Source organism: Plutella xylostella, chromosome 26 (assembly GCF_932276165.1).
Source record: "Plutella xylostella chromosome 26, ilPluXylo3.1, whole genome shotgun sequence".
NCBI lineage: Eukaryota > Metazoa > Arthropoda > Insecta > Lepidoptera > Plutellidae > Plutella > Plutella xylostella.
The window spans coordinates 2,992,437-3,002,246 of record NC_064006.1 but is presented as its reverse complement, the minus strand read 5'-3'; the positions used below and the strand labels follow the sequence as shown (position 1 = coordinate 3,002,246).

Here is a 9,810-nt window from a genome sequence, read left to right as displayed (position 1 = left end):
TAAGTAAACTGAAAAATTACAAAAGGAAATCCACAACATAGATGGTACAGTTGCGGCTATGAGTACTACTATGAGTAATTTAATTATATTCAAGAACTGAACATTTTGCTTGTACGGGAATCAAATTGTGTTTCTTCAGTACTTAATTCAGTGTATACTTATAAATATACAATACAAAGGAAGCACCTGGTTGCCATTTCATAATGATAAATTATCTTGTGTTAGGTAAAGCTTTTTGTATATTAAAAAAATGGATTAGATCTTTTTTATAATAAAATAATTATTATTAATGAATTATGGTGCCAACAAATTGTTTCCCCATTTATTATAAAAAAGATCTAATTACGACAATTATTGTCTACTCTACCTGAATACAATAAAGTTTTAACAAACTTAGTCTTTCTTTGTGTATATGTCTTATAGTTAACCTATTACTTACCTAAAAACAATTACCAATTTTATTGTACTTACTACTTACGTACTTATCTGTTAGAATTTATACCATACTTACCCTTAAAATAGAAGTATTTCAGTTAAGTAGCTACATTTAATACATCTCTAATAACCAGTTCATAACTTTACCCTATGAACAGACACAGATTACCAAATACAATTTCCTTTGATACATAAAGTAAAGCCAACTAGACTAGAGGTAGAAATCTATTCAATCCGACTCGTAATTACTAGCCAAAACTCCGTTCTAAACTTCGGAACACAAATCATAGACAATACGTCGAACCGAAATGTCTCCAGCCAGTATTTATCCCGCCCTCACTGAAAGCCGAGCGCCCACCTCAGTTCAGGAATTGCCGCGCGCGCGACCAGTGAGCTCACAACGCACCGCGCCGACTACGAAATTTCCAAACGGAATTCTTTTTTCAAATACTTCTACGAACTGTGAGTGCGTGTTTTGTTTTTGTTTCTGTGCTGCTGCTGGCCGGTAATAAAAAAGTGGATATTTGAATTCGGAAAGCAGTTTAATACAAAAGCTCGCCCTTTATGGCGGTTTGAAGTTTGGATTGTGGCGGCAAAAAGTTTTCATGGAATGCAGGTATTTATTAGTAAAATAGTTTTATCATGGTGTGATTTTATTTAATCAAATGTTACACTTCTATAACCTGTAACTTAGCTTATGTATGATAAAAAAGCTCAATGTAACCAAAATTGTAAATACCTACTTCGGTATTACTACTTATATTAAGAAAACTCATTGTAAATAATGAATAGCCCATAAAGCTAATCTTATCTCACTATCGGACTAACCACCAATATATTTATCAACTAGAGACAAGTTGATGGATTGTTAGAGCAACTAATGAGGATTATTCGCTATCTTTTTACGAGCTTTTTACTCCAGAATAGAGTAGCAAAACAGAAATAAAAACATATTTTATTATTCTGAATCATGGTTAGGTTCTCTTATTATTTCCCATTGAAATTAACTAGAACTGTTCAAGAAATACCTAATGAAACTGTAAATTATGATAATCTTCAAATACCTAGATGCAATGTGTTAAGCTTTTTCATAAAAAAAATATCTAAGTATTTCCATGCATTGCTTTCATCGAAAAAATATTTTACCAAAATAGCTTAATCAGGTTTAAGACTTTTCAGCTATGATGGCATATAATACACTCCCGGGCAATGAAAAAGTTCCACTCACAAAATGCTAACACCAAACAACCTAAATTTTTTCAAACATTTAATTTAAAATGGTGTGAGCAGGCCCAAGAAAGGGATAAGTGGAATGTTCAGGGAGAGACCTTTGCCCAGCAGTGGGACAATAGAGGTTAAGAAAAAAAAAAAAATTAAAAATTTGAAAAAAATGTTATTGATTTTTGTTTGTTATATCCTGATGCTCTGTTAAATGTAATTCAAAGTTGCAGAAGGAGTCAGTAGGCTAGCGTTTTCCGTTGAGGAGTAATTTTGAGTTTTTTTCAGTGGAACCTTTTAATTGCCCGTGAGTGTAATATACAAGCTATACGGCTCTAAAAGCTGTTTCTTTTAAATTGGAAGGTGGTTAAAAAGTAACCAAAAACGTCCCTCAGTCAATCATGATAAACACTGAAATTATCAGAAAAACATAATTATAGATTAATTTTATTAAGACTATCGACAAATAATTGAAAATTTTAAATTAAATAAATATATAATTAACAGTCAATCTGTTAATTATATATTTATAAACAAAAAGGTCTCTATTGAGTTTCTTAAATATTTCAAAGAAATTGTAAGACTTTTCTTCAAACCATTCTTTAAATTTAAATTATTATTGTTATCTACTAACGAATTTCCAAAGCATCCTAAAATGATTTGTTAGATTGGGTTCTTTGATTATTTCGCATAATAATCTGCGTTTGTTAAGTAATTAAACCAATTATTTATGTATGTAGGTTATACCTACTTATGTATTATAGATCTTTTTTACAGACCTTTATTATTAGAATTAAGTGTTTGAAACGTGCCAAGTTCCAAGTAGAGACTGAAGTCAGAAATTAAATAAAAGCCAGACTATGTAGAGCAATTATTATGTTATTCATATTTTTTAGGTACCTAGGTATGTTAATTCTAACATCGATAATGCTTTAAGTAGGTATGTACTAGTACAACGTATGTATCTTTAGTAGAGGTAGTGGTATAACTTGATTATTGTACAAAATACATAAGATTAAATAAATACAATATGATAAAGGCGGCCTTATCGCAAAAAGCTACCAGGCAACATTATGTTCTAGGAGATTGACATGTACGCTGATTTTCTCGGCAGTTATTTAATAATCATGTTATTTTTGTAAGCATTCCAGTTCCCCGATATTAGATAACATATTATTATTCTATAATAAATTAATAATACAGAAAAAAATACAACGACCCAGTTTTATAGTAGGTAATATTATAAAACACAAAAGTATATAAATATTTTAGTTGTAAACAAATACCTACATAGTAGACCTTTTTTGTTTTTATTATTTAAGAAGCTGTCGACAAGGAGGTTAAAGAGGTTCTAGAATATGCTCGTATCTAGTCCAATCGTATGAAAATACAGCATGATCTGATTCCACTGATTGACCGGCGTTGTCCGAGAGAAACTCGGATATCGTAGGTTTACACATTAGTTTGATAGATAGATAAGTTATTGATTTACTTAACACAACACATACAGGTTACACAGCAAGATTACAAACATTAAGTAAGTTTAAGATTACATTATGAGTAGCATCTTCTGTCTCTCGGCACAAGCTTTCTCGTGGTGGACTAGGCCTAAAACCCCTTTTCTGGAAGGAGACCCGTGCCCAGCAGTGAGGAAGTGATGAGTAGATTCCAAACACTCGGTATGTGCGAACTCTACAGCGTGTTGCAAAAAGGGTATACTAAGCCGAAATCTATATATACTACTGCTACTACAACTACGGCTTAGGTATACCATGCTGCATATCCCTTTTTGCAACACCCTGTATAGCGCGGCTTTACAAAGGCGTAGGGCGATCGTGGAATAAGCAATCTATTCTTTTGATATGTTCTGTTCTCTGCCCGCTGAAGCGAATTATACGTGAGACATTTATGAATGAAATGAACTCTTTGATGAATATAATATTGAAGAATGTTTGTTACATAATATAATATGTTTGGGAATGCGTGTGAGACGTATGAGAGGAAGTTTATTAAATTGTTTTATGGTTTATTTCCGGAATATTGCAATGTTTTGTTTTTTATGTCATTTCAAATATGCTAGAGAGTTTCCGATAGCTGTGAAAATGCCCTAGGAATGGATTTGAGAGACGTGTTTTCGAGGAGAGGATCCTGTTGAACCGTAGCGTGGGACTCCCTCCAACTCACAGGCCAACACACAAAGAGCTGTTGATAAACATATGAGTTTAAAGTTGTTTGTAGTAGTAGTAGAATGGCGTCAAAATTAATGTTTCATAGAATTATCCCTAGAATTATTTATTTTAATGGAGGTTTAACTTAGATTGAGTTCAAAACGCTAAAATATGAAATTGAAGTGAAACAAACATGCAGGCAGGTTATATTTTTATAGCTACTAAAACAAAATGGCGGGCATAAAATTAGTTACAGCTCACAGCATTAAAATTTGAAACGAGATTGCATTATTAAGCTTTTGTAATAACTTTTAATACCTACTGCTTATTATTATTTTGATTGCTAAGGGCCAGTTTCTCATAACCTAAGCATGAATTTAAGTTATGCCCAACGCCAATTTCGCAAAACAATGCGCTGCATTCCAAACTTAAGTCGTGCCTAACTTGGCATTCCCAGGGGAGAACCTGGGCAAAAGTAATAAGTGTCTTAATAGGTAAAGACATCCTTATTTATTTCTAAATTATTTTGGCTCAGGTATTCTAAGAGAAATTAAAAAAAATACAGTTAAATCAGATAGTTTTAATTTTAATATTTTAAAAACATGAGTGGTCGTCAAGCAGAACTGTACCATAAACTATGCGTAACACATTTTTGCATTTATTAAATTAGATATGGGTAGTTGGATACGCTTCCCCGACACAATAGCCTCAACTTCCCCCCACTGGGGAACTGGTGGGGTAGCGATCGCGACGCAAAAGTTAAATTAAATAAAAACTGCCCACAATGTTTCGTAGTTTATTTTAAAGTTGTTTGTTTCAAACAGTATGGCGGGTGGCGTGTGACAGACAAATGTAACTTAAAGATAAGTAATAGCATGTATTTAGTAAGTAAGTATTTGTGTAGATATATCAGCTGTATATACACCCATAACACAGGTTCTGCCTAGCTTGGGTCGGATGGCCGTGAGTGAGATGTCCTCACATATTTATTTATTTATTATGTGTATCTCTTGTCATACATACATAAGCTTTTAATAATCTAAAACTAAGTGTTTAACAATGTCTGTATAAAGGTTAAATTTGGATAAATTACCTATTAGGTACCTTAGACCTTACATGAACTTTTAGTAACAGAATCAGCTGTTCTAAGATATTTTAGCGGCTGCGGTTTGTGGCTATACATTACAGGAGATACTATTACATGTCATTGTGGTGGCAGTGATCTCTTTAGTACCTAAATGCAAATAAATGTATAAACCTAATAATGTTTTTTTGAGACTTTACACTTGTCTTGAACTATGGCGATAGTATGTACACGCAAATGCCAAAACTACCTATATACTTATACTTAGTTTTTTTTAGTTTTTACTCTTGAACTATCATATACAGAGTGTTTCAAAAAGGGTATACTAAGCCGAAAGTGACTCAGGGGGTCATTGTGAACACTGACCCCCTGAGTCACCCCCTTTCGGCTTAGTATACCCTTTTTGCAACACTCTGTATATTTATTTGCTTACTTATGCAAAAGAGGCGCCATATTTTTCTGCATATTGGGATTTTGCAAATCGTTTCACCTGGCGACTTACACTAACCGTATCGTTTATCAGTATTTCAACAGATACAACCAGCCAATCACGCGAACTAAATGGTCCTGATTTAAAAACCTTTACAGTGAATATGATAAAGTTGAAACTCGCGCCGCCCACGAGCTAATACACTGGCAACACCCCTTTGTACCGTCGTCACATCGGCACATGATTGATGCTACATAATCAATTATCTTTTCATTCGGGAGACACGTAGGCACTCCGTGAAATTACTCATAATAAGCTACGCGGTTTTCCAGAGAAATTTCTTAATATAGACAATATTTTGTAACAAACATTTGTATACTTACTTAAGAGCAGTTATAAACATGTGTTGGGGGGTCTTATTTTTAAGCAAACCAAAATAGAATAGGTAATATCAGTATTCTTCTGTTTCTCATGCCAGTGACAAACATAATAGAATGGATTTGTATCTCGGCCAGTCGGGTGCGAATGTATAAGGAACAGAATAGAATAGAATACTCTTTATTTTGCACCATTAAAGAAAACATGACAATTTCACAACTTATATATAAAATAGTACAAAAAGGCGGTCTTATTGCTTAAAGAAATCTCTACCAGACAACCTTTGGATGGAAGAGACAACAGAGAGACAAGGGACAGTTGGGTTACCACCACCGAACATTAGCAATTAACAATCCAGCAGCGTCGCTAGCTTAACAAATAACATGTTTCTAACAGATGTTTGAGAGGTCCTTTCTTGCACCCCAGTCTATTAAAATTCATTGTTCCTTGAATCTTTTGTACAAACCGAAGTCGCTTTGAAGTGAACAAACGAACATACTTGCCTGAGTATTAGCAGCCAAAGGTAGACTCGTAAGTAGTCTCTGAGTTTGCATCTCAGCTTTAGCATAGAAGATTGAGAGTGCAGTGGTGAAGCTGCCTACTTGGTGTTGAAAAAGTGATATAGGTAGTAAGTCAAAGGACAACTCAGAGCTTAGATAAACAAGAGTGTTCATCGACTTTTAGAAATCCCTATAGGAAAAAGTCACGTGACCAACAGAGTTTTCTATGGAGAAAGAAAATTACACTTACGAGAAAAGTCATAGAGCAAAATTTAACTTCTTTTCAACTTTATTTGCAATAACCTATACAAGATATGAAAAAGTAAAATCTGGTTATATATTGGAGCTCGCTTCCTGCGCTTCCTCTGTTTTCTGCCTTCACAGCCTGAAATTCAGGTTAAGCTGGTGAAATAAAAGTTTCGTATAACGAAGCCACGCTGCTGTGGCCATCTTTATGTTTCAGGAGTAAAAATATTTTCCACACTTCATCTATTTTGTGCGCTGAATTTGAATTAAAGTGGTCTGTAATTTTTTTATTTAACATTACGAGATTGTTTCGATACAAATTTAAAAAAGCTAATGAGAGCTTGTTTTTTTCTAAAACAACAATATGGGCTGATGATGATGATGATCTAGTTACCATCAGCCTTAATATTAAACAGATGAGTTTAGAAATGGCGTAACTTTGGAACAAAATAGCATAAATAAATAAACATAAGGGTTCATCTCGCCGGGTTTACACAGAATTGTAGCGGTTCATTGTAAAGGTATATTTGTATTAGAGTCAATTTCAATTGATCGTCCATATATCAAATGGAGCCAATTTTATGGACGACAGAAGACAATTTCAGTACATAAAAGTAGATATCTTAATAGCTTGTCTGGGTATTCATTTTATTGTTCTTTATAGTAAAAATGAACTAAGTGTTTATTTTTGGCATTTTTTGTTCTAAATGAGCTAAATACATAAAATTAAAATAACAACATTTTTAACTAACTTTGAATACAGACAAATATTTGTACTCGGTTCTTGGGTGTTAATATGTTTGTATACATATAATAATCTGTGTAGTTATATCAGCTGTTCGATACCCATAACAGGGTTTGCCTAGCTTGGAATCCGATGGCCGTGTGTGAGATGTCCTCATATATTATTATTATTACCTAAATAGACCTATTTCTGATTAAATAATGCCTACAATTTGCATCATCTTCGTAAAATTTTCAGCCTATTGAAAATTTAAAACGCTTTGTCTGAAGCCCACAGTGCGGCACGAAAACGAAACTTCCAGTCGCTCCTCTGTAATTCGTTGTCCTATTTAAACAAGTGGTAAGTAACTATGAACTTGTCTTGCTAATGGTGCTAATGGGCAAGTTAGTTTGTGGATATTCAACATCCTCTCTTCCCCTGTTTATCGATGAACAATTAAGTTTGAACAGCCCTTCTATACTGCATGGGCCTTAGTCTGGAATTTAAGTGCTGTTATTAGAACAATACGTGATGTCCCAGGTTAAACGCACATCCGAAATATAACACAACAACTCGGTATTCGTCATAACTTTTACTCTACTACATTCAGAAATTTTTCATTTTTATAACTCTATTTTCTTAAGAGAAAATTTGTTTGTGGCGACATCTGTAATGAATACGCGCAAGCATAGAAGTCAAGATATAGATCCAGCAAAGAGATATCAAGGACGACCAACAGATGGCATGGAAGAGTGAAAGCAAAATACCAAATCCTACATCGCGGTATCTAAGAATTACAGCTACTCAGTATATATACAGAATCCCGACATGTAACCGTCGGGCAGTTGCCCACCAAGCTAAACCGCCCAGCTTGGTCGGAGGATCCTCCCTTTCCAATGGAAGGAGTGGTAACACCTTCGCTCCTCCATATTGGTGACCCCTACAACCTGAACACGACCTGATGATGACCATGCAGAACAGCAGCAGCAGAACATCTTCCACCATGTCGATGACCTCACAGACGATCAGCAGACCTTCCAGCAGCTACAAGATGAAGTCCAGCAGTACCATCACCCCCACAGCATCCTTCAGCAGCCACCCGAGTCAACCAGCTTGCAGATTCCATGGGCACCGTGACCACCAGCTTGCAGCGGAAATGCGCGAGCCTGGTCACACCCTCGAGCAGACAGACTGCAGCGACCTTGCAGTGCACTTCGGCCAGCCGTAGCAGCGTCGGTCCAGGGTCCACCTCTCCTGGTCGAAGAAGCATTGGGGCAACGCACCGGAACAGTCGTAGCAGAGCGATCCTTGCAGTCCACTTCAAGCCGGTACGATCGAACGTCAACTCTCCCGGTTGGAGCTGGATTGGGGACATCGCCACGCGCCTAACCATGCACTACTCTTCAAGCCGGTACGATCGAGCGTCAACTCTCCCGGTTGAAGACGAAGTGGGGTTACGGCGAATGAAGACCGCAGATAGTCCTGAAAGGCGGACTAGCGGCAATCTGGCCTGGTGAACAAAACGTATCAGAAGCACTGAAGAATATCGACCTACGGTCTCGGGGGGGAGTGATGTGGCGACATCTGTAATGAATACGCGCAAGCATAGAAGTCAAGATATAGATCCAGCAAAGAGATATCAAGGACGACCAACAGATGGCATGGAAGAGTGAAAGCAAAATACCAAATCCTACATCGCGGTATCTAAGAATTACAGCTACTCAGTATATATACAGAATCCCGACATGTAACCGTCGGGCAGTTGCCCACCAAGCTAAATCGCCCAGCTTGGTCGGAGGATCCTCCCTTTTCAATGGAGGAGTGGCAACACCTCCGCTCCTCCATATGTTTAAAATTTACGATTTGTGTAAATAAATATCAGATCAATCAGATTTGCACTCCTGACACCTATAGATGTAGAAATAGGTCGTGTAGGCTTCATAAAAAAATTATGTCTGTGTCATAATAATAATTAAATGTATTTTTATGCGTCATAACTGCATAAAAAAGACTGGTTTAATTAAAAATATTTTTCAGCAATTTGTGAAACAAATTTTAATTGCTTTCATTTTTGGCACCTGTCCAAATATGATTGAAATCCATTGAATGGTGATGTTGAATAGTTATAACATTTTTCTCTGCACCGAACCAATAATTTATCCCGGTTATCTAAGCGTAAAGTGGTTTAATTGAAAAAACATAAATATACGTTTTACTACATAACTGTTATACTGTTATACATTATTTCCATACTATAAAACATGGACTAAATATAATTTTGATATTCATACTATTGAAACTAGGGTAGGTAGGTACTATTACAAAATCTGTATTTAGTTTCTACTTTTTTTGCCCCTTTCCTCTGGTTCTCCTGTACCTACTAGAATAAGCTTTCAGCATTAAGTCCACCTTCTGTACACTTATATAATATATTAAATATATAAATAAATTAAAAGTCCTACCACTGAGCCATTTACTATCATAACCTGACTATTTCACTTGTGTAACAACCTGTAGTGGTATAATAAAAGCATGAACTTTGGTAATGTTATTAAGTTCTTAAGAAATTACACCTCATGCCAGCAACTAGTGGTGGTGAGTATTAAAATTTCATAACTTGTGAAAAC

At 35.5% G+C, this 9,810-nt stretch overlaps 1 protein-coding gene across 1 annotated transcript in view; it reads left to right on the top strand.

Annotated features, from left to right (window-relative positions):
* Positions 1-611: 611 nt before the first annotated feature.
* The window catches only part of LOC105390486 (dopamine receptor 1), a 108,347-nt gene continuing 99,148 nt past the window's right edge, over positions 612-9,810 (top strand). The window contains exon 1 of the mRNA XM_048630452.1: positions 612-1,051. The gene's annotated coding sequence lies outside the window, so the exon portion shown is untranslated. The remainder of the gene's footprint in view (positions 1,052-9,810) is intronic.